General features: G+C 48.0%; 1 protein-coding gene and 1 pseudogene across 3 annotated transcripts in view; one reads left to right on the plus strand and one right to left on the minus strand.

Moving 5' to 3' along the window:
* The first annotated feature begins 7,664 nt into the window (after positions 1–7,664).
* DNMT3B (DNA methyltransferase 3 beta) overlaps positions 7,665–20,668 on the plus strand; it is a 40,636-nt gene continuing 27,632 nt past the window's right edge. For all 3 annotated transcript variants that reach the window (XM_028118838.2, XM_028118836.2, XM_028118837.2), the window contains exon 1: positions 7,665–7,745. The gene's annotated coding sequence lies outside the window, so the exon portion shown is untranslated. The remainder of the gene's footprint in view (positions 7,746–20,668) is intronic.
* Positions 15,299–15,795, minus strand: LOC114220765 (U6 snRNA-associated Sm-like protein LSm3; annotated as a pseudogene).

Below are 20,668 nucleotides of genomic sequence, written 5' to 3' on the forward strand. Positions count from 1 at the left end.
GTCCTTGTCTTCTTAGCATTTAACACAATTGTAATCTCATAATTGTTCATGAGATCAATTTAATTAATTCGTGTCTGTTTCCCTACTCAGTTGTAAGCTCCAGGAAGGCAGCCCCAGGACTGAGTCCGTTTTTGTGGTCTGCTTCATCCCCAGTCCTTACCATAGCACCTGGCAGGTAGTTCCATAAATTAAATAAATATCCACACCCTCCTCCACCAAGGCAACCTCTTCAGTGACAGCAGCAAGGAAAGAACTGCTTCTGTAGGGGATGGAGAGAGGTGCAGGACAAAGAAAAGGGCAGCGCACTTCCTATCCTAACTTCCATGCCCACCCCAGGGCATTTCCCTATTTTGAAGGAGAGAAAGGAGGAGTAGATAGAAGGTGCCAGGAGCAAAGCCTCAGGATAGAGTTTCCCTGGCTCAGAGGGTAGGGGGCAGACTCATATCCCCAGGCAAAGGAAAGTCAGTGGGGCTGTGCAGCCAGCAAAGGGCTCTTAGGGAAAAGTAGGAGCCATCCCCGGGTTGATCAGTACCACCTCCTAGGAACCATGCTAAACCTTTTATAGGGTAGCAAGGTGGTTAAGACCACAGCTTAGAATTTAATCCCAGCTCTCGGCACACTTCCTGGCAGTATGACTTCGAATAATTACTCTGCCTCTGTGGGCCTCAGTTTCCCCCTGTGTAAAATGGAGATAACACTCCTTTCTACTTCATGAAGCTGCCCCAAGAATCAGTGCATAATACGTGTAAAACACTGAGCCAAGTGTCTGGCACATCTCTTGATGGCTGCTACTAACATACTTAATAATAACAAATAATACCTGGCCAGACTGTGTACTTGTCCAGGTAGGTATATTTAAAGAAGATCTTTCAATGGCCCATTTTTAGGTTTAAAAAAGGCATAAAAGAATAAAAAGGGGGCATAAAAGAATTCTTTCTGTGGGTGGACTGGGGTAGAGAGATCTGAGTGTTTCTGTTGAAAACGAAAGGTGAGGAACCCACTTTGCACATGAACGTGGCCTCCGATGACACTGCAATTAAGACCAAGTACTTTACAATAGGGTTCTTTCACATACACGGGCTCTGCGGATCCCTGCAGTCACTCCCGGAAGTAGGCATTACTATTATTATTATTCCAATCAGACTGGGAGTTGACTGAGGCGCAAACTCCTTAGCATAGCACACACAGAATGGGGGTGGGGTGGGGGTCCGTGCAGAGTGGGGCTCGGACTGGGAGTCTAGTTGCAGCTCTACCACCAACCAGTTATGGCTTTCAGGCAAACTGCCTTACCTTGCACAGCCTCAGTTTCCTTGACTGTAAAATGGGGCTCATCACACTAGATGTTGGTTGCAGATTCAGAGGTGAACTGTGCTTGCCTTAAGTAGCAGGGAGCCGAAGGGACAGGGTTCTGTGATGCTGAGGGGGCAGCGGGAGTGTGCCTCTCCGCACCTGCTAAGGGCTGAGACAGCCAGGGAAGCAGGGGAGCATGAATTCATTATTAATAACAATGTATTTTTTAAAAAGTTTTTATTTAAGTAATCACTATGCCCAACGTGGGGCTCGAACTCAGGACCCCAAGATCAAAAGTCACGACCCTGAGATCAAGAGTCGCAGGTTCTTCCAACTGAGCCAGGCCAGGCACCCCAATAACAATGTATTTTTTTTTAATTTAACAAGCACCTTTATGGTTGTTATGGTTCAAAAAGCCCTATATGTATTAACTCATATGATTCTCACAACAATTCTACAAAGTAAGGATTCTTATTACCTCCATTTTATGGATGATGAAATTGAGACAGAGAGATGAAGTCACCTGCTCATAAAAATACCTACTGCATCTGAGGTACCTATTATGCAACAAGCACAGTGCTTAGCACTTTGCATGTTATTAAAGCCTGTAGCTGCTGTGAGAGCTGAAAAAATGGTGGTAGAATTCAACACAAATATAATATTTAACCATGACATGCGTGTAAGTCCATCAACGTGTTGATTAGCACAAAGGCATGAAGGATATATATATTTACGTGTGCTTTTTTAAAAAAAATTAATTTAGGGCACCTGGGTGGCTCAGATGGTTAAGTGTCTGCCTTCGGCTCCGGTCATGATCCCAGGTTCCTGGGATTGAGTCCCGCATCGGGCTCTCTGCTCAGCGGGAAGCCTGCTTCTCCCTCTGCTTCTCTCTCTGTCTCTCTCTGTCTCTCATGAATAAATAAATAAAATCTTAAAAAAAATTAAAAAATAAAAAAATTAATTTAAGTCATCTCTACACCCTACATGGAGCTTGAACTCATGACCCCGAAATCAAGAGTCGCATGCTCTTCTGACTCAGCCAGGCTGGTACCCCATATGTGTGGGGTTTTTGTTTAAAAAATTTTTTTTCAAGGTTTTATTTTTAAGTAATCTCTACATCCAATATGGGACTCGAATTTACAACTCCGACATCAAGAGTCACATGCTCTACTGACTGAGCCAGACGGCCCTTGTTTTTTAAATATTTTTTTAAAGATTTTATTTATTTATTTGAGAGAGAGAATGAGATAGAGAGAGCATGAGGGGGGGAGGGTCAGAGGGAGAAGCAGACTCCCTGCTGAGCAGGGAGCCTGATGTGGGACTCGATCCTGGGACTCAGGATCATGACCTGAGCCGAAGGCAGTCACTTAACCAACCGAGCCACCCAGGTGCCCCTGTTTTTTAAATATTTTAATTAATTAACTAATTAACGGAGCTCAACGCAGGGCTTGAACTCAGGACCCTGAGATGAAGACCTGAGCTAAAATCAAAAGTCGGACACTTAACCAACTGAGCCACCCAGTGCCCCTAAAATTTTATTTTAAGTAGGCTCCATATTCATGCCCAATGCGGGGCTCGAACTCACGACCCTGAAATTAAGAGGTGCGTGCTCTACCGACTGAGCCCCCCAGGCACCCCTCTGTGGTTTATTTTTTTAACGTTAATTTTCAGTGGGCATCTTTTTATTTGATATAATCCCTCATTTATAGAAGAGTTGTAGGACTAGTAGTAGGAACTCATGAATGAATGTCTTTTTAACCAGATTTTCCTTTTGTTTACATTTTCCTCCATTTGCTTTACATTCTCCCTCTCCCATACATATGCATATTATTGTTTCTGAACCATTTAAGGGCAAATTGGTGCCAGTGTGTCCCTTTACCTCTAAATACTTTATAGTGTTTATTTCCTAAGAGCAAGGACATTCCCTTATCTATGTTTTTTTTTAGATGACGAAACAAATGACCTTTAATCACAGAATTTTTGTTGTCTTCTTAATAAACATTGATTACCATCATGAAGAGTATAATGATTGTGATCTGTTATGATAATTTTGTACTTATTGTTTATTTTTAAATATTTTATTTTATCATTATTATTATGGCTTTTATTTTTAAATAATCTCTATACCCAAAGCGGGGCTCGAACTCACAACGTGGAGATCAGGAGTCCACGCTTCACTGACTGAGCCAGACAGGTGCCCCTGTTAAAATAAATAAAAGATTTTTTAAAATTTATTTGACAGAGAGACAGCAAGAGAGGGACTACAAGCAGGGGGAGTGGGAGAGGGAGAGGCAGGCTTCCCCGCTGAGCAGGGAGCCCGATGCGGGGCTCCATCCCAGGACCCTGGGATCATGACCTGAGCTGAAGGCAGAGGCTTAAGGACTGAGCCACCCAGGTGCCCCTATATGTTTTTTTTAAACATCAAAAAGCAAAATCTTGGGGAGTATGGGGGGAAAAAAGGCAAAATCTTTCATAAAAATTTTTCTTTGGGGGATGGAGCCTTGTCTGCCCAACTGGGTAATCCAGCACCAATGTTTTCATTTCATTTCATTTCATTTCATTTCATTTCATTCATTGGTCCCAGTGACAATGACGTATTCTCTCTCTTTGGCTGAGGAAACTGAGGCTCAAAGAGACCAGGTGATTTATCAGATTCACGCAACCTTGGAGGCAGAATTCAAACCACCATGTCTGATGAAAATCCCCTTTGGGGCGCCTGGGTGGCTCAGTTGATTAAGCAACTGCCTTCGGCTCAAGTCATGATCCTGGAGTCCCGGGATAGAGTCCCACATCGGGCTCCCTGCTCGGCAGGGAGTCTGCTTCTCCCTCTGACCCATTTCCCTCTCGTGCTCTGTATCTCTCATTCTCTCTCTCTCAAATAAATAAATAAAATCTTTAAAAAAAAAAAAAAGAAAATCCCCTTTGTAGGACATGGGGTCGCCCCTCTGAGAATGAGTTCTGGAGGAGGGGGTGTGGTGTGGGAGATATATATGGCATGCCCTACCACCTAGACAGTGAAAGGAGCCCTGGACAGAGTCGGGGGACCTGGGTACTAGCCCAGGTCACAGTGTGAATCCATATTCATGTGGCCATGGCAGACCTGCTGAGCTCCCCTCCAAATCCACGTTATGTAAACCTTCTTCATTTAGGTAAATGCACTACCCTTCACCCAGATGCTTAGGCTAAAATTCTAGGGGCCATCCTTGATGCCATCCCTCCCTTTACCCCCTGGGGCCATCAGCACCACTTGGCCCAGTCTCCACAATCTATCCCAAATTCAGTCACTTTTCTCCACCTCCTCTGCTCCTACCATGATCCAGGCTATGAACCTCAGTTTTCCAGATCAGGTCTCCTCCCCCTCCTCCTCCCCACTTGGATCTGATTTAAACATCTGAGTCAGGTCACAGCTTAAATGGTGACATTCAAAATCCCTGCCATGGCTTATTGGTCCCACAAGACCTGGCCCCCTACTATTTCTCCCCTCCTCACTCCCTCTACTCTGGCTACACTGGTGTCCTGGCTGTCCCTACCACATGCCATCCACAAGCTGAATCCTGACCTCGGTCTTGCCCTGGCTGCATCAATCCTGTCTCCATTTTATCTTCTTCCCAGGTTGATCCACACCGGATAGTCTCTTATTTGCTTATTTATGTTCATTTTCTGACACTCCCTACCCAACAGGTAAGCTATGGGCTTTCCTATCTGAATTCCTAGCCAGCTGCCTGCTACATACCAGGTGCTCAGTCAAGGTCAGGCTGTCTGGCTGACTCACTTTGCACAAGTCCCTCTCTTCTCTGGGCCTCAGTCCCCTCATCTGAAAAGGTGCCCCGATTCTCCTTGCCCTGACTCCTCCTGGAGCGGCTCTGAGGCTCAAATGAGGTGGTGAATATAACGAATGAACTTCGCAAACTATAAAGTTCTGTGCCCTAGGGAGACATCGTGCCATTTTTCTTCCACCTGTTCTCCTGGCATTCACCCTCCTTTCCAAATGATAGGACTCAGAACACTTGCTTATTGAGACCCTCTCCTTTTTGCTTCCTGAAATTAGGTGGTCTGCTCTTCCCAGAAATGTCTGCCTTGTCCCCAGAAACCCAACCCTTTGGCATCTAAACTAGGCCTCCTAGGTGTTCTCAGTGGTACATCTTTTGCCACGTGGCAGGTCTTGGCTTACGGATCAGAAAATAGCCCCAGCAGTGCTCCCCACAAACCCACCAGCTTATATATTTCTTTCCCTTAAAGGCATACCTCAGATGGTGGGGACAAGCCACAGGCCCTCTGGGGGGATCCCCTTCTTCCTACATGGACTGGAACCCAATTTTGGATGTTTGTGCCAGTGGCCAAGAAGTTCCCCCTGCTCATTCACAGGAGGCTCCCCATCTCACTTTCACATTTCCTTAACCTCCATCCAGGTTCCTAGGTAGGACAAGATCCAATAGGTTTGGAAATGTTTGCAGCTGCCAGGGAATTTGCCATTTAGTTATTTGCAAATACCTGGTAGGAGATGAAGGGAGAAAGCTGTGCTTTTACTCAGAGAGCTGGAGCCCCGGAGGCAGGAAACCTGTGTTCTTTCATTCATTCATTCATTCAACAAACTTGTATTGAACTCCTGTGGGCACTGGAGGGCACTGGAAATACAGCTTGGAACTAGACAGACAGATGCAGTTTCTGCCCTCATGGAGTATGGTTTATAAATGTGTGTCTGTAACAAGAAAAAAACAAGAAAAATAAAGATGTAAATAAGGAAATATCCAAAACAATTTGAAATAGCTCTGCATAGGGTGCTTGGGTGGCTCAGGTCATGATCTCTAGGGGTCCTGGGATGGAGCCCCATATCTGGCTCCCTGCTCAGCAGGGAGTCTCCTTCTCCCTCTTCCTCTGCCCCTCCCCCTGCCTCTCCCTCTGCCCCCTCATATGCTCACTCTCAAATAAATAAATAAAATCCTAAAAAACACTCTCAAATAAATAAAATCCTAAAAAATTTTGAAATAGCTTTGCGAACTACAAAGGGAATGACATCAGATAGGAGGGAAGGAGTGGGGATGCTGTTCGGTGGGGTGGTCAGGAAAAGCATCTCTGGAAGATGACCTTTTGGGAGAGAACAGAAAGGTGAGAGACTGGCCATGCAGAGTCCTCTGGACAAGAAATGTCCAGCAACATGCTTGATATGTTTGAGGAACAGCCAAGAGGTGAGAAGGTTGAGTGCAGTGGGGCAGCAGGGAGGATAGGAGATGCCTGGAAAGGCAGGCAGGAGCCAGCTCCTATAGGGCCTCATAGGCCATCCTGTCATCATTCATTTTTCTTTCATTCCTTCATTCAACACATATTTATTAGGCATCTCCTGTGCGCTAAGATACACGGAGACCCTGCCCTCGCAGTCTAATGTGTGGAGAGACACACAATAAACAGATAAACAAATATATGAATATAAATACCAGGTACGATAAATATTAGGAAGTACTGTTTTCCAATAGTTCAACACCCTTTAAGGGCAGAGGCGCTTGAGACCTAAGAGTGGGGCTGCTTCTGCTTGTGAGGCCGGCTGGACCTGAGAACCCAGGCGGCAAAGAACCCGGCCGCCTTCCCTGTCTGCTCTCCTCTCCTCTCCCTTCCCCTCAAGATGGCTGACAAAGGCCCAGCAGGGTGGGAGGAAGGACCGGTCCGAGAGTCCAGAGGGGGTGACTGACTGGCTGGGGCACGGCAGCGCCCAGGTGGCATTGCGGCTGGAGGTGGGGGTAGAGGGGAGACTCCGCTGCTGTGTGACTCCCGTGGGGGCACGTCCCTCTCTGGGCCGCGCATCCTGCTCAGGGTGGGGGGCGGGGAAAGGGGTCCCCCGGCTGAGTCCCAGTGTGTGTATGTGTGTGTGTGGGGGGGTGATGTCGGCTAGGGCCCCATCAAGGTCTGTTAGCCCGATGGGTGATTTAACAGGCGGAGGGGGGACAGGAGGCGGCGCCTGTGGAGGAGGGGCGGAGGGGAGGCTCCGAAGTGATTTCAAATTTCCCTCGTCCCCACCCCCCATTCCCCCCCCCCACCCCTCGCGCCCGGGGCCGGCTCTGAGTGGCTGCGGCGGGGGCGCCCCCGGGCGGGGGCGGGGCGAGCGCCAGGCCGGGGTTACAAGGGGCCTCGGCACCGCCCCCTCCCCACCCACTCTCACCGCCCGGTCCGGCCTGAGCTGCCTCGGCGCAGCAGCCGCCCCCCAGCCCCGCGGCCGCAGCCCGCGTGGACGCTCCGAGCGCCCCCCGACGGACGCAACCGGCCCACTGGCAGGCCGGCGAGCGGGCGGCCGCCGCGCCAGGCCGGCAGCGCGGGGGTTAAGTGGCCCAAGTAAACGTAGTTCGGCGATCGGCGCCGGAGATTCGCGAGCCGAGCGCCCTGCGCGGCCGCCCGCCGGCCTCCCGCCAGCCTGTCCCGACCCGCGGCTCGCCCGCAGAGCGGCGCCCGAGCCAGGTTCTCGGCAGGTGAGCGCCCCGTGGCCCCGGGGAGGCTCGTCAGTCCGGGGGTCCGGGCCTGGTGGGGGAGGGGACAGCGGAGGGGTCCCGGGACTGCCAGGAGGGACCCTTTTACTGGGACGTCCGGGGTAGGCGGCTCCCATCCGGCTGCAGACCCGGCATGGTAGGGGACGAGGGGTGGACCACCTGTGGCAAGAAGGAAAAAGGGGGGGAGGACATGCGACTTGAAGGGATACGAGTGGAATACTCATGCTGTATTCCCAAGACCCCGAGGGAGAGAAGTTCGTCCCCAGGGAGGGAGACGAGTTGGCCTTCTTGGGGTCTAGAGTCGAGGGGAGGACGTGTCCCTCCGGAGAGGCGTGGAGGAAGAAGGTTCGGTCATTGGGAGGGGGTGTCCTTACCTGCCCTCGGCTTCAGAGCGAGCCTCCTTAGAGGCGGGGGAAGGAATTCAGCCAGGAAGGTGGGCGTCCGTCCCTCATGACTTGGACCTGTGGGTTTCAGGCGAAGGGTCCGTTCCCCCCCCCCCCGGGATAGAAGGTAACTGATGTGCGGGCGAGCAGGTGGGCCAGGGTGTGCGCCAGAGGGGCGGTCTTTCGGGGTCCTGCCTAGATGAGCCACCCCGGCGAGGCACCGCGGGGCTGCCGTGACGCCCTCGGGAGGGGCTGCCGTGTCCCTGTCCACACCTGGCGGGGGAGGAGCCGGGTCGGGGTGGCGCCGCCCTGCCCCGGTCACATTGCCTTCCCTGGGGGCCCACTTTCCATTTTTCCCCTCTTCCGGGATGAAGCTGGTCCCACTTCCCACACTCCACAAACTGAGGTCTCAAAAGCTGTAGCGCCACCTCCCAGAAGAACAGCATCCCTCCTCTTCTGATTGTTGGAGGGTAGGTGATGAGTCCCTCTTCGCAGGAGAAAAAGTGGAAGCCAAGAGAGACTGTGGGGTGAACTTAGAAAGTTAGTAGCAGGGAGCCGTTCTTGGGCTCAGGCTTTCCTGCTGGATTCACTCACCTGTGGCAAAGAAGGGCAGCCGTCTGGGCCCAGCCCCAGGCCTGTGTTTCGACCTCCACCTTGCCTTTCCCCCTTATCATACCCCTGGCCTGAGAGACTGAGCCCTTGTGCTTCCTCGTCTCTCCCCGGACCCCCCAAAGTGAGAGGGTGCATGAAGTAAAGACAGTTAAGTACGGTATGAGTTTTGAACCGCCTCCTGATTTGTGGGTGCTGTGGGTTTGGACTGGTGGTAGTTTTGCGGGGGAGGGATATCCCTTCTGGGGCCCTCACGTGGAGGGCCTAGAGCTAGCCCTGCCCTCTCCAACACCTGCTGTGGCTTTTTGAGGCCACCCCTCACCCCGCAGTGGGTTCTAAGGTTGCCATGATTTTTCCAGGGTGGAAATGATGATAGGGCTGGTATACAGTAACCATTCAAAGAAAGTCTGCCACTGTTAGCATTCTTGTGAGGCAAGCTGGCTGCCCTCTTTAAGGACATGCGTAGGTCTTTGCATCTATTTAAATCTGTCCCACCAAGTCCGTTCCCCTCTGTGGTTATAGTTATTACATCTGTGAAATAGCAACAGTCTTACTAATTCCAGGTTGTGTAAGAATGAAATCAGTTTTATGCACGATTTAACCTCTAACCCTCCATATTCCTTAGGTGTCTGATGGGTGGAAATAGCCCCTACCACACTGGGTTTGGTAAGCGCTTGATGGGGTAGTGCTTGGTATAGCATGTGATGAATGATGACATCTGTATTAGTTAAGCAATAGCCCCTATTTTTAGGGTAACCATTAATGAGAACAGGAGTTGAAGGGAGGGACCTCTGCTGGCCCCGCCTATCCTGCCTTCCTCCTAGGTACTCTATTCCTCTCAGCTATGAAAGCTTTTCCAAATCATTGTCTTCAATTTGGGAGTTGGCAGGAAGGAACGCCTTTGTTCCCTTTTGAAAGGAGCCAGGGTTTTCTTTTATGGGTTGGGGCCATTTTTACCACCACCCCCCCCCCCAAAATCTTGAGGCCTACCTTGGAGGCGTAATTGCAGAGCTAAGTGAGGTCCTTTACCTATCCCTGTTGGGGTGGAGAGGGCCCAGACAAAGGAGTTGGGGCTGGCTGCATCCTGCTCCTTAAAGCCATAGTCATAGCCACCCCCCTTCAAAGGCTAGAAGGGGAGGGAGCTGTAGGGGGTGAAAGGGAGGAGCAAGGGAGGTGGGGGGTGGGGGAGGCTGCTTCCCTTCCTTTCCTTCCTCCAGCCACGTGGGGCCTGCAACCAAATGGTGCCTGTCACCCCTCATTATTGCAGCCCTGGGGACCTGCCTCCAATGTGGGGTGTGGGCAAGTTCTCCCCTTTCAGGAAAACTTACCTTAGGATTCCTTTTGTCTGGGATGCCTGGGCAGCTCAGTTGGTTAAGCGTTTGCTTTCTGCTCAGGTCATGATCCCAGGGTCCGGGGATCAAGTCCCACATCAGGCTCCCTGCTCAGCGGGGAGCCTGCTTCTCCCTCTGCCTATTTCTCCCCCTGCTTGTGCTCTTTCTCTGATAAATGAATAAATAAAATCTTAAAAAAAAAAAAAAGGATTCCTTTTTTCTCAGACCAGCTCTCATGCCAGCTGTCCAGCCTTCAGGCTCAAGACACCTTTTCCAATTGCATCAGAAATTAACGCCTCCTGGGTCCTGGGTCCTATACCATGACAACTACCCCCCCCCCCCCCGCCCCATCATCCAGCCCTTGGTAGGTACAGGGCCTTAGCTCTGGCCAGAATCATTCTTGTGTTAGTGAGGTGTTTGTTTTTGTTTTTGTTTTTTTAGATTTTATTTATTTGCAGAGAGAGACAGAACAGAAACACAAGCAGGGGGAGTGGGAGAGGGAGAAGCAGGCTTCCTGCCAAACAGGGAGCCCAATGCAGGAATTGATCACAGGACCCTGGGACCATGACTTGAACTGAAGGCAGACGCTTAACAACTGAGCCACCCAGGTGCCCCGTGTTTTTTTTTTTTTTTTTTAAATTGTGAACTCGGGTTGATTTTTCAGTTTCTTGGTGGACCAGAGAAGTGCAGAATTCCTCATTTCATTAGCAGACCATCCTTTTCTTTGTAAAGTGATGGGCAGATTTGTCTCCCTTCTTGGTGGGGGCTGATCTCGTCCTCTTGTAGCTGATGGGACCAAGGTGCTATGCAGCCCACTTGCTTCCACACCTTGGTGGTTAGTGCTTTTCAGGACACTGCACATCTGCCGCCATCCCAGGGCAGTGCCTCCCTCCAGAAGAGAACAGCCCACTGCGGGTGCTCCTGTATCTGGCCGTGGCTAGAGGAAGTGGCCTGGTGAATGCAGAGCAAGCCTGCACATGGATCACATTTCTGGAGATCCTCGTTCCAATCTGTGAAGTGGGTAAAAGTCCACATCTACCCGGTGTAGTTATATCATCAGGACTAAATGGAATCCAGATCCTTTTATTTTAGTTGTTCATTCACAAAATAGAGGGGGGTCCCTAACCTAAGTACAGTTGACCCTTTTAACAATGCAGGGGTTAGGGACACTGCCTTCCTGCTCTCCCCGCACTTGAAAATCCAGTTTAACTTGACTCCCCCCAAGTTGAATTGCCTACTGTTGACCAGAAACACTACTGATAACAGTCTGTTAACACATGTTTTTCATGTTACATGTATTCTGTAACTTATTCTAAGAGTAATACCTAACTTAATTTTTTTTGTATTTTTACTATGCAGTTCATATGAGTTTTTTCAAATTATTGGAAGTCTCCAAAATTTTCAGTATATATGCTGAAAAAAATCAACATATGACACATGTAGTTCAAACCCGTATTGTTCAGTGTCGGCTGTATTCTAAAAAACCTGTTATCCACCGGGTTATATTATCCGTCTGAGTCAACAAAGGGGTTTGGGCCTTAGAATCAAGTCGATTCATGTACATATTCACTCCATGTATAAGTCACTGGCTTCATCCTCAGTTGTTCCATCTGTACAATCGGCCAACAATGGTGGGCCAATTGCAGGGGATATTTAAGTCAGTTGAGTTGCTCTAGATTAAAAAATTCAGTAAATGTTGCATGTTATGGGGGCCCCTGGTTGGCTTAGTTGGAAGAACATGTGACTCTTGATCTCCTGTTGTGAGTTCAAGGTCTATGTTGGGTGTAGAGATGACTAAGAAAATAAAAAATACTGCATGTTATGTAGTAAACACTCAAATATTGGCAAGTGGCTATTATTTACTTCCTGAGGGAAATAATCCCAGTTAGCATTCCTGAGTTTTTTCCAGGGAATAAGCAAAGAATGAGGAGGGCCTGCTCTGTGTAGGGAATTGAAATATTTCAAAAAATGACATTCAAGAAATACTTGAGGCAAGTGAAAATCAAATTTACCATCCTCCGATGCTAAGAAGAAACTAGTCATCACCTGTAATTTCACAACCCCGAAAGTAATCAATGTTTTGCTTTCATTTTGGGGCCTCTCCATTTCAATGTAGACAGGACCAGGAGGCCTTTCTAAAAGAAGGGACCGGAACCCAAGGAGAGGACAGAGTGGCAAGGAAAGGTGGCTCAATTGGTGAAGTCTTTAGCACTATGGTCACCATTGGGGCTGCCTTCCCACGCAGCTGGAGGACAGTGTTCGAGAGCAGTGGGAAAAGATTCTCTGGAATCTGCCACCATTGGCTTCTGCTATTGTTTTTTTACCAGCTTGCCTGATCAAAGTTGCCTCTCACTTCTCCGGCAGAGATTTTCATTCATTAAAACCTTGCGATCTATGGGCTCTGCCTTACTGCAAACCCCTGCCTGCCCTCTGCCTTCTCTCTCTCTGCTTTAGTTTTGTGTCTCAGGATCAAACTCTAATTTTCCAGAAAGTTGTCTTTTTTAAATGTATTTATTTATTAAAAGATTTTATTTATTTTGACAGCGCACAGGTAAGCAGAGGCAGAGGCAGAGGGAGAGGGAGAAGCAGGCTCTCCACCAAGCAGGGAGCCCGACATAGGGCTCAGTCCCAAGACCCTGAGTTCACAGCCCGAGCCGAAGGCAGACGTTTAACTGACTAAGCCACCCAGGCACCCCTATTTTTGACTTACTTTTTTTTTTTAGAAGGAATTTTTTTTTAAGATTTTATTTATTTATTTGACACACAGAGATAGCGAGCGAGCGAGCGAGAGAGGGAGAGAGCACAAGCAGGGGGACGGCAGGCAGAGGGAGAAGCAGCCTTCCTGCATGAGCAGGGAGCCCGATGTGGGGCTCGATCCCAGGACCCTGGGATCATGACCTGAGCCGAAGGCAGCGGTTTAACCAACTGAGCCACCCAGGCGCCCCTGACTTACTTATAAAAAGATTTTATTAGAGAGGGACAGAGGGAGCGCAAGTTGGGGGGGGAGGGGCATAGGGAGAGGGACAAGCAGACTCCTCTCTGACTGCAGATCCTGACTCCGGGGCTTGATTCAGGATCCCGAGATCATGACCCTAGCTGAAGTCAGACCCTTACTCGACTGAGCCACCCAGACACCCCAAAAATTGTCTTTTGTAGTCTTTGAAATTTGTGGGAGAGAGGTAGCCATTGAAAGACTAGCAGGAAATAAATGGATTTCAAAACTGACAGAATAGATGGGCGAGAGAGTTGTCTGCGGCTCAAGGTTCTTAACCAATACATTTCCATTTGAGGACAGGTTGATGCTGACCAGGTGTGAGAGGAGGTCCAGCGGGAGGAGGCCCGACATGGTTGAGGGCTGCTGAGGTTGAGAGAATATGATTCTTTTTCTTTCTTTTTTTTTTTAAGATTTTATTTTTGAGAGGGAGAGTGTGTGTGCATGGGTGGGGAAGAGGGACAGAGGGAGAGAATCTTCAAGCAGACTCCCTGCTGAACGTGGTGCCCTAGGTGGGGCTCAGTTGCAGCACCCTGAGATCAGGACCTGAGCTGAAACAGTCAGCATCTGACTGCACCACCCAGGCACCCCTGTCCTCTCATTCTATAGCTCTTATTAGTCAGATGTTGAGCTCCTGGCAGGTGGAATTTTCTCTGACCATTCTTCTTTCTTCTGACCATTCTCTGCTCAGTGGGGAGCCTGCTCTCTCCCTCTGCCCTTACCCCCCACTCATCCCCCCAACATATGCTCTCCCAAATAAATAAAATCTTTAAAACATTTTAGACAGAGCACACATGAACAAGGGGAGAGGTAGAGGGAGAGAGCAAATCCTCAAGCAGACTCCCCCTGGAGCATGAAAGCTGATGCAGGTCCCAATCCCAGGACCCTGAGATCATGACCTGAGCCAAAATCAAGAGTTGGATGCTCAACTGACTACAGGTGCCATGTTTTTGGTCGTTTCGGTTTTGAAGAGCTCTTGTCCCAGAAATTCCATTTGCAATGGTGTTCTCATCTTGTTTGTTTGGATACATCTTTTATCTCCCTGAAGATACTAATTCTGGTGTTTAGTTTTCCGTCCAGTGTTTCTGAGTATTTTTTTACTGTTTTCATTTTTAATATTTAAATTTTGAGCTTGATCTTCATGATTAAGAAGGACCCAAATTGAGAGTTAAACTGGAGCATTGCTCTGTGGGGGCAGTGATTTGCACTTACCTCTGGGTCACCCAAAATGTGAAGGATGTTCTCTGTTGTCGGGTCTGTCTTCTTCCCCAGAGCAGAGGGATTTTCCAGTGCCCTGCCCGAGAGGTGGAGGCCTGGCTGCAGGGAAGGGGTACTGGAGAGTTCTCAGGCTCAAGCAGGTATCCTATGTTTCAGTCTGGCTGGAGGAGTGGTGGCCTCTATGGCTTGACTAAGGCATTGTTCTGCCTGAGTCCTGTGGTCTGGAAGCCGGAGGAGACATTGCACTTACCTGGGCTGTGGTGAGAACTGGAGTGTTAACTAGGCTAGATGCCTGAACGGGCAGGTGCCGTGGCAGAGATTTTCTGGGTTATGTGGGAGGCAGTGTGCAACAGTTGGAGGATAGGATTTGGAACTGAGCAAATGTGCACAGAGGTATGGGCAAAATCTTGTCCTATTGAGCTTTTGGCAAAAGGGTCTGTATAGTGGAAGAAAGAGCAGTGTAGGTTTTGGGGTGAACCGACCTTGTTTCATCTCTCACCTAGCCTTTTCCCTATCATCCTCCTAAACCAGCTGGAAGCTCCATGAGGACAGGCTGTCTGGCCTTTGCCCGTGATTCTCAGTGCTGAACATGGCTCCTCCTGAAGCATAGCAGGAACTCTTTTTTTTTTTTTTTTTTTTTTTTGCATCTTGGTGATCACATTTATTGAAAGGGTTGGAAAAAAATGTAAATGCCCTTTAGCTTAAGAATTTTTCAGTTATCAGGAGCGCCTGGGTGGCTCAGTCGTTAAGCGTCTGCCTTTGGCTCAGGTCATCCACTTCCCCTGCTTGTGTTCCTGCTCTCGCTATCTCTCTCTGTGAAATAAATAAAATCTTAAAAAGAATTTTTTAGTTATCCACAAATCAAATCATTTTAGGAGTGGAAGAATCCTTGGGTCATTTTAATATCAAAATTTACGCAGGTTTCTCTTTTGAGTGTCTTCTACATTTAAAGAGGCAATCATACAAAAGCTCCTATATTCCATACATGATAAATTCTTTGTTTCAGCCAACTCTTAATGGAGGGGCAACGAGTACAACACCATATCCCTGGACAAAAAGCATTGGAATATTCCGTTTTGTTGATTTATATATCTCTTTGTATGTTTCCTCATCAATTTCTATAGTAGTCACAGTTTCTTCCACATCTCCCAATATCATATTTAAAGATTTTATTTATTTATTTATTCATGAGAGAGAGAGAGAGAGAGAGAGAGGCAGAGGGAGAAGCAGGCTCCCAAGGAGCAGGGAGCCCGATGCGGGACTCGATCCCAGGACCCCAGGATCACGACAGGAGCCGAAGGCAGACGCTTAACCATCTGAGCCACCCAGGCGCCCTCCCGATATCATATTTAAATGCTGATCATAAGCATAAAATCTGCCTCGAAGCTCTCTGTCATTTCTCATTTTCACATAAATTCGCTCATCCAGGCTGAGCCTGATGAGATCCAGGGACTCTTCTACAGTGTTGCTAGTTGTTGCTGGTCCACGTCGTCTGCCATGTTTCAAACCCTGTGCCCTTTCCCCCATAGCAGGAACTCTTTTATCTGATGGCATAGGTTAAGAGTGGCCTTTCCCAGTGTCCAGATCTGTCCTAGGATGTTACGTGTTAAGCTGTAAGCAGAGTACAGAGTGATTGCTCAGTATTAAATATGATTGTCACCATTATCTATGGCCACACAGCTAAGCAAGGAGTAGAATGTGGATTGAAGTGCTGTTAAATTTGAGAAATTTGTCCCCACCTGGCTTGGACCCATAGAAGTGGTAGGATGCACAGATGTGTTGGGTTAAGACCCTGTAGAGGACCTGCTTGTGTCTACTACTTTGTCTACAGGCCTGCTTCCTTCATCATTGTGTTGAGATGGGCAGACCCAAACCCATACCAGGTACTTATAGCTAGTTTTTTAAAAAGTCGCTTATGTGAGATGATGGGTTTTTTTGAAAAGCTAATTTCAGTGCACAATTCCTTTATTTTATAAATCTCACATAGTTAAAATTTATTTCTTGTGATGAGAACTTTTAAGATCGGTCTACAACTTCCAAATGTATAATACTTTAGTCACCATGCTGTACATTATCTCCCCAGGACTTGACTTATAACTGGGTGTTTGTACCTTTTGACCATCTTTCACCCATTTCTCCTACTTGCTATCCCCTGGTTTTTCTTTGTATTGTGAAAATTTTGTCTTTTCTTTTTAAGTAATCTCTACACCCAATGTGGGGCTCAAACTCAACGACCCTGAGATCAAGAGCCACATGTTCTTTTGCCCGAGCCAGCCAGGTGCACCCCTTTGTCTTTTAAAAAATAATATACCAGGACTTACTTTCTGATTATGGTAGAGGTGATCTGTAAGTCCTTTCCATGTTGAATCAACTAGAAATGTTGTCTAAATTTATTTGCATGCAGAGTTAGACTCCCTAGAAAAATCTGGGGCTAGAAAAGGGAAACAAATGAGAAAATGTATAAACTAAGGGATGTTTGAGACATATAAGGAGAAAATTGATGAAACTTCTCAGTAAGGTTGGCAGGCTTGCCCTAGCATATATGACGCTTATTCTAAAGCTATGATTAAAAGGGGTGGCAAGGGTTAAATACCAAAAGGAAAAGTGAGCCCAGAAACATTCTACATATATAGGGGAACTTTTTAAAAGAAATGGAGTTGGGACATTCACGTCATTCCAAGTGTTTGGCTTTCCTTAAAGGGAAAAATGAGATGCCTACCTCCTACCATATACAAGTAACTTTATTAAAAAAAATTTTTTAAAAATTTTATTCATTCATTTGAGAGAGAGTGAGAATGCGAGCATGAGCAGTGTGAGGGGCAGAAGGAGAAGCAGACTCCCCTTGAGCAGGGTGCCGGATTCAGGGCTTGATCCCAGGACTCCTGGGATCCTGACCTGAGCCAAAGGCAGACACCTAACTGACTGAGCCACCCAGGCGCCCCTAGAAGTAACTTTAGATTGACTAATGGCCATTTTCACTGGAAGAAATGTTTCTTGGGCAGCATCTGACTGTAAAAGTAACAAGGGCATATGGTAGTTAACTCATAAGCTACCCTCCCAAGAGATGTGACTTTTTACATTTGGAAAAAAAAAATGCTGGAGGAACATGGCTTAATGCATATGTTAACATTAACAACTGAGATTGTGTTATTATACAGACTTTCACTTGGCACAGCTTTATCTGCTAGTTGGTACCTCGTTCACTGTCTCAACTAGCATCACAGTACGGCTGCATGGGATTTAGCCAGGTGCCTTTGCCGGTCACGTGTTTGCAGCGTTTGCCATGATAAACAGGACAGCAGCGACCATCCTTGCATATAGGTCTTGATAAGAGCTTTGGGCTGGTTTGATTGCTAGCAGTAGAATCCTATGTGACAGGATATGGACACTTGGCATTTTGGATCATATTGTTGATTTGCCATCTTAAAGACTAAATCTCTGTCCCCACTGCCTCTGTATGCAGACAGTTGAGATTTAAGGCATTGGCTATAACAACAGTAATAGCCTACTGTGAGGGGTAGCACCCAGGCAGTGGCTTTACAGAACATTGGTCTTTTCTTCCCTTACCACCGCCCCCCCCAGGGGGGAGGGCAGAGGGATCTTTGGCTCCAGCTTTGCTAAGGGACACATGGCCACAGGGGTGGATATGGCAGCTCTCAGAATCCTCAGCTCCTTATGCTGCCCCACCCATCATTGTCTGAGTTACCGGTGGTTTCCTCTGCACATTTGCACACCCTTCCAAGAGTTACCCAAAGCACTGTAGGGGAAGGGGGCTGAGTGCATTTGTTTATAGGGCAAAAAGCTTGACTCCAAGCTCTGGTTTAAGTTGCTGTGTCTTTTCAGATCTTTCTGTATATTATAGTTTTTCCTTTTCTTTTCTTCTAAGATTTTATTTTTCAGGAATCTACACCCAAAGTGGGGCTCAAACTCAAAACCCTGAGATCGAGTCCACCAGCTGAGCCAGCCAGGCACCTCAGTTTTTTCTTTTTCTGTGAATTAGCTAAAGGGTAATTCCAATCCACTGAGGAACATCTAGGTGTTTTGTTAGTATATTGCTAATAGGAGTAATGCTGCAAGGAACAGCTAGGTTTTTATACTTGTCCAATTTGACCCCTGCGTGGATCAATTGTTTTGATGATTCTGATCAATATACCAAAACCCAGTTTTTACTGTACAACGACAGTGGTGTGTGTAGCCATGGCCTAGAGGCACTGAGCAATCCTCCACACTCCTTCTGAATCACCCATGATGAAGGGATGCCTCCCTTTGTGAGGCAGAGCTGGGAAGTCTGGCAGGATGGCACATGAAAATGTGGACGCTCCCGCTTCTCAGGGTTGTGTCCTCCGCTTTGGGATCCCTAGCGCAAACCACCCAGGGAATTAACGGTGGGGTCATTTCATTTCACAAGTGCTAAGACTCGGGTTCTAGAAAGACTTGAGGGCTTTTTCATTCCAGCTTGCCTGTGAATCTGGCTATTTTTGGAATTCAGCAAAGATTCCTAAAGATCAGACAAAGGCCCTGAACTCTGGGACCCTGTTCCCTGCCACCAGCCAGGGGGGCAGCCTCTTTCCAGCCCCCTTACCTTTGTACTTAACTGTTTCCACTGCCTGGGTACCCTCCTTTCTCTCTGCTCACCTGGGGGAGGTGTCCCCAGGCTTCACTTTTATAACTGTACGTAGCATATTAGTTTTAAAATGTCTTTAAGGTCTGGGTAGTGGGTTAGGCCTAAATTTCCATCCCTTAGTAGCTGTGCAAGCCTGGGCGGGGAATCTGCCCATCTGCTTCCTTGAGCTTTACTTTACTCATCTGCAAAAGGCGGAATCCTAAGAGTAAGCTCTCTCTTTGGATGAGATACACAGTAATTGTTCCATTTCAACTATTTTAGAATCTTGGACAATGGGAACAGCTGGGAAAGACTTGAGCAGTCAAGGTGGGGAGGTTTCAGTAGTCTAGATTTCCCTCCCACAAGCTGTGGAGAAGGACTTTTTTATATAGGGTAGGTGGGAATATCTTTCAAGCTCCTTTTTTACTGCACCAAATCTCTAAGCCCTGGGGGATTCAGGGTGGGGCAGGGATGCCCATGTGGTCCCCCCCTTCCACCCACTTCCCTGTCATGCCCACCATCCCCCCTTCCTGTATTGTGCATTTAATTAATGCAATTACCATTTACAGGGTGCTGTGAAATAGGTCTGCTGCTGGTACCAGCCTGGAGGAAATGAATGACATCACTTCTCAGCTTTACAGCTGGGTTGGAGGGGGCAGGTCCCTGGGCCTCCTCCCTGAGTCTAATTGGGGGTGCCACCCATCCTTCTGTCTGCCACATTGCATTTGGACACGTCTGACCTGGTTCAGTTGGGACACAGGCACCCTGCACTAATGAGGCAGCGCCTTGCAGGGAGAACCTTGCGGGTGAGCCCACCCCACATTGCTGCCCCGCCCTAAATCACATGCCGGACCCCAGCCTCTGGGAAAGGGTCAGAGTTCACCCTGCATCAGGAGGTTAAACCATCACCTCTTGTGAAGGTAAACACTCAGCTGGCAGATCATGTCCCTCTGCCACAAAGTTGCTATAGCCTCTGGGATGGGTGATGTATTGTTCTTAAAACTAGAATTCACGACTGCCTTGTCTTAGGCACAGCAGTTAAGGCACGTACCCTGGACTGCCTAGGCATGAGTCTTGGCGCTGCCACCTTGTTGGGTGACTTAATTAATTCATCTGAGACTGTGGAAAGCAGGTTGATAACAGGACCTGCCTCAGGATCGGGTGGGGGTTAAGGGTGGTTTGTGTACTGTCTTTAGCTTAGGGTAGGGACCCAGGAACTGTTAGAACAGTGGGGTGGCAAGGCACAGTTCTTAAGCCAGCACGGAAAAATCCCTCAGGAAGGTGCCACCTCTTTCAGGGAGGTAACCCAGCCTGTTGATCCTCTCGTGCTGGAATGATACACTAGATAAAGCAGTTGGCTTGTCTTGGGGGCCATATTATCCAGGAAGTGGTGGGAAGAGGTGAGGGTGATTTCTATCTACCATCACACACCAATTTCTGGTGCTAATTTCTTCCTGTTGCCAAGAGCATGTAGTTTAAGTTTGTGTGTTCGTAACGTTTTCGGGACTTGATTTGAACATTTGAACAAGCCATATTGGTCCAGTATGTATTATGTTGCTTTATCTGCCTCAGTTTGTGTGTCTGTAAAACAGGGATCATACGTACCACATTTATTTTTTTTTTAAAGATTTTATTTATTTGACAGACAAAGCGAGAGAAGGAACACAAGCAGGGGGAGTGGGAGAGGGAGAAGCAGGCCTCCCGCTGAACAAGGGAGCCTGATGCGGGGCTCGATCCCAGGACCCTGGGATCATGACCTGAGCGGAAGG

The sequence above is a fragment of the Eumetopias jubatus genome, unplaced genomic scaffold (genome assembly GCF_037043125.1).
Source record: "Eumetopias jubatus isolate StellerSeaLion01/CBP00866 unplaced genomic scaffold, mEumJub1_p1.0 scaffold_9, whole genome shotgun sequence".
NCBI lineage: Eukaryota > Metazoa > Chordata > Mammalia > Carnivora > Otariidae > Eumetopias > Eumetopias jubatus.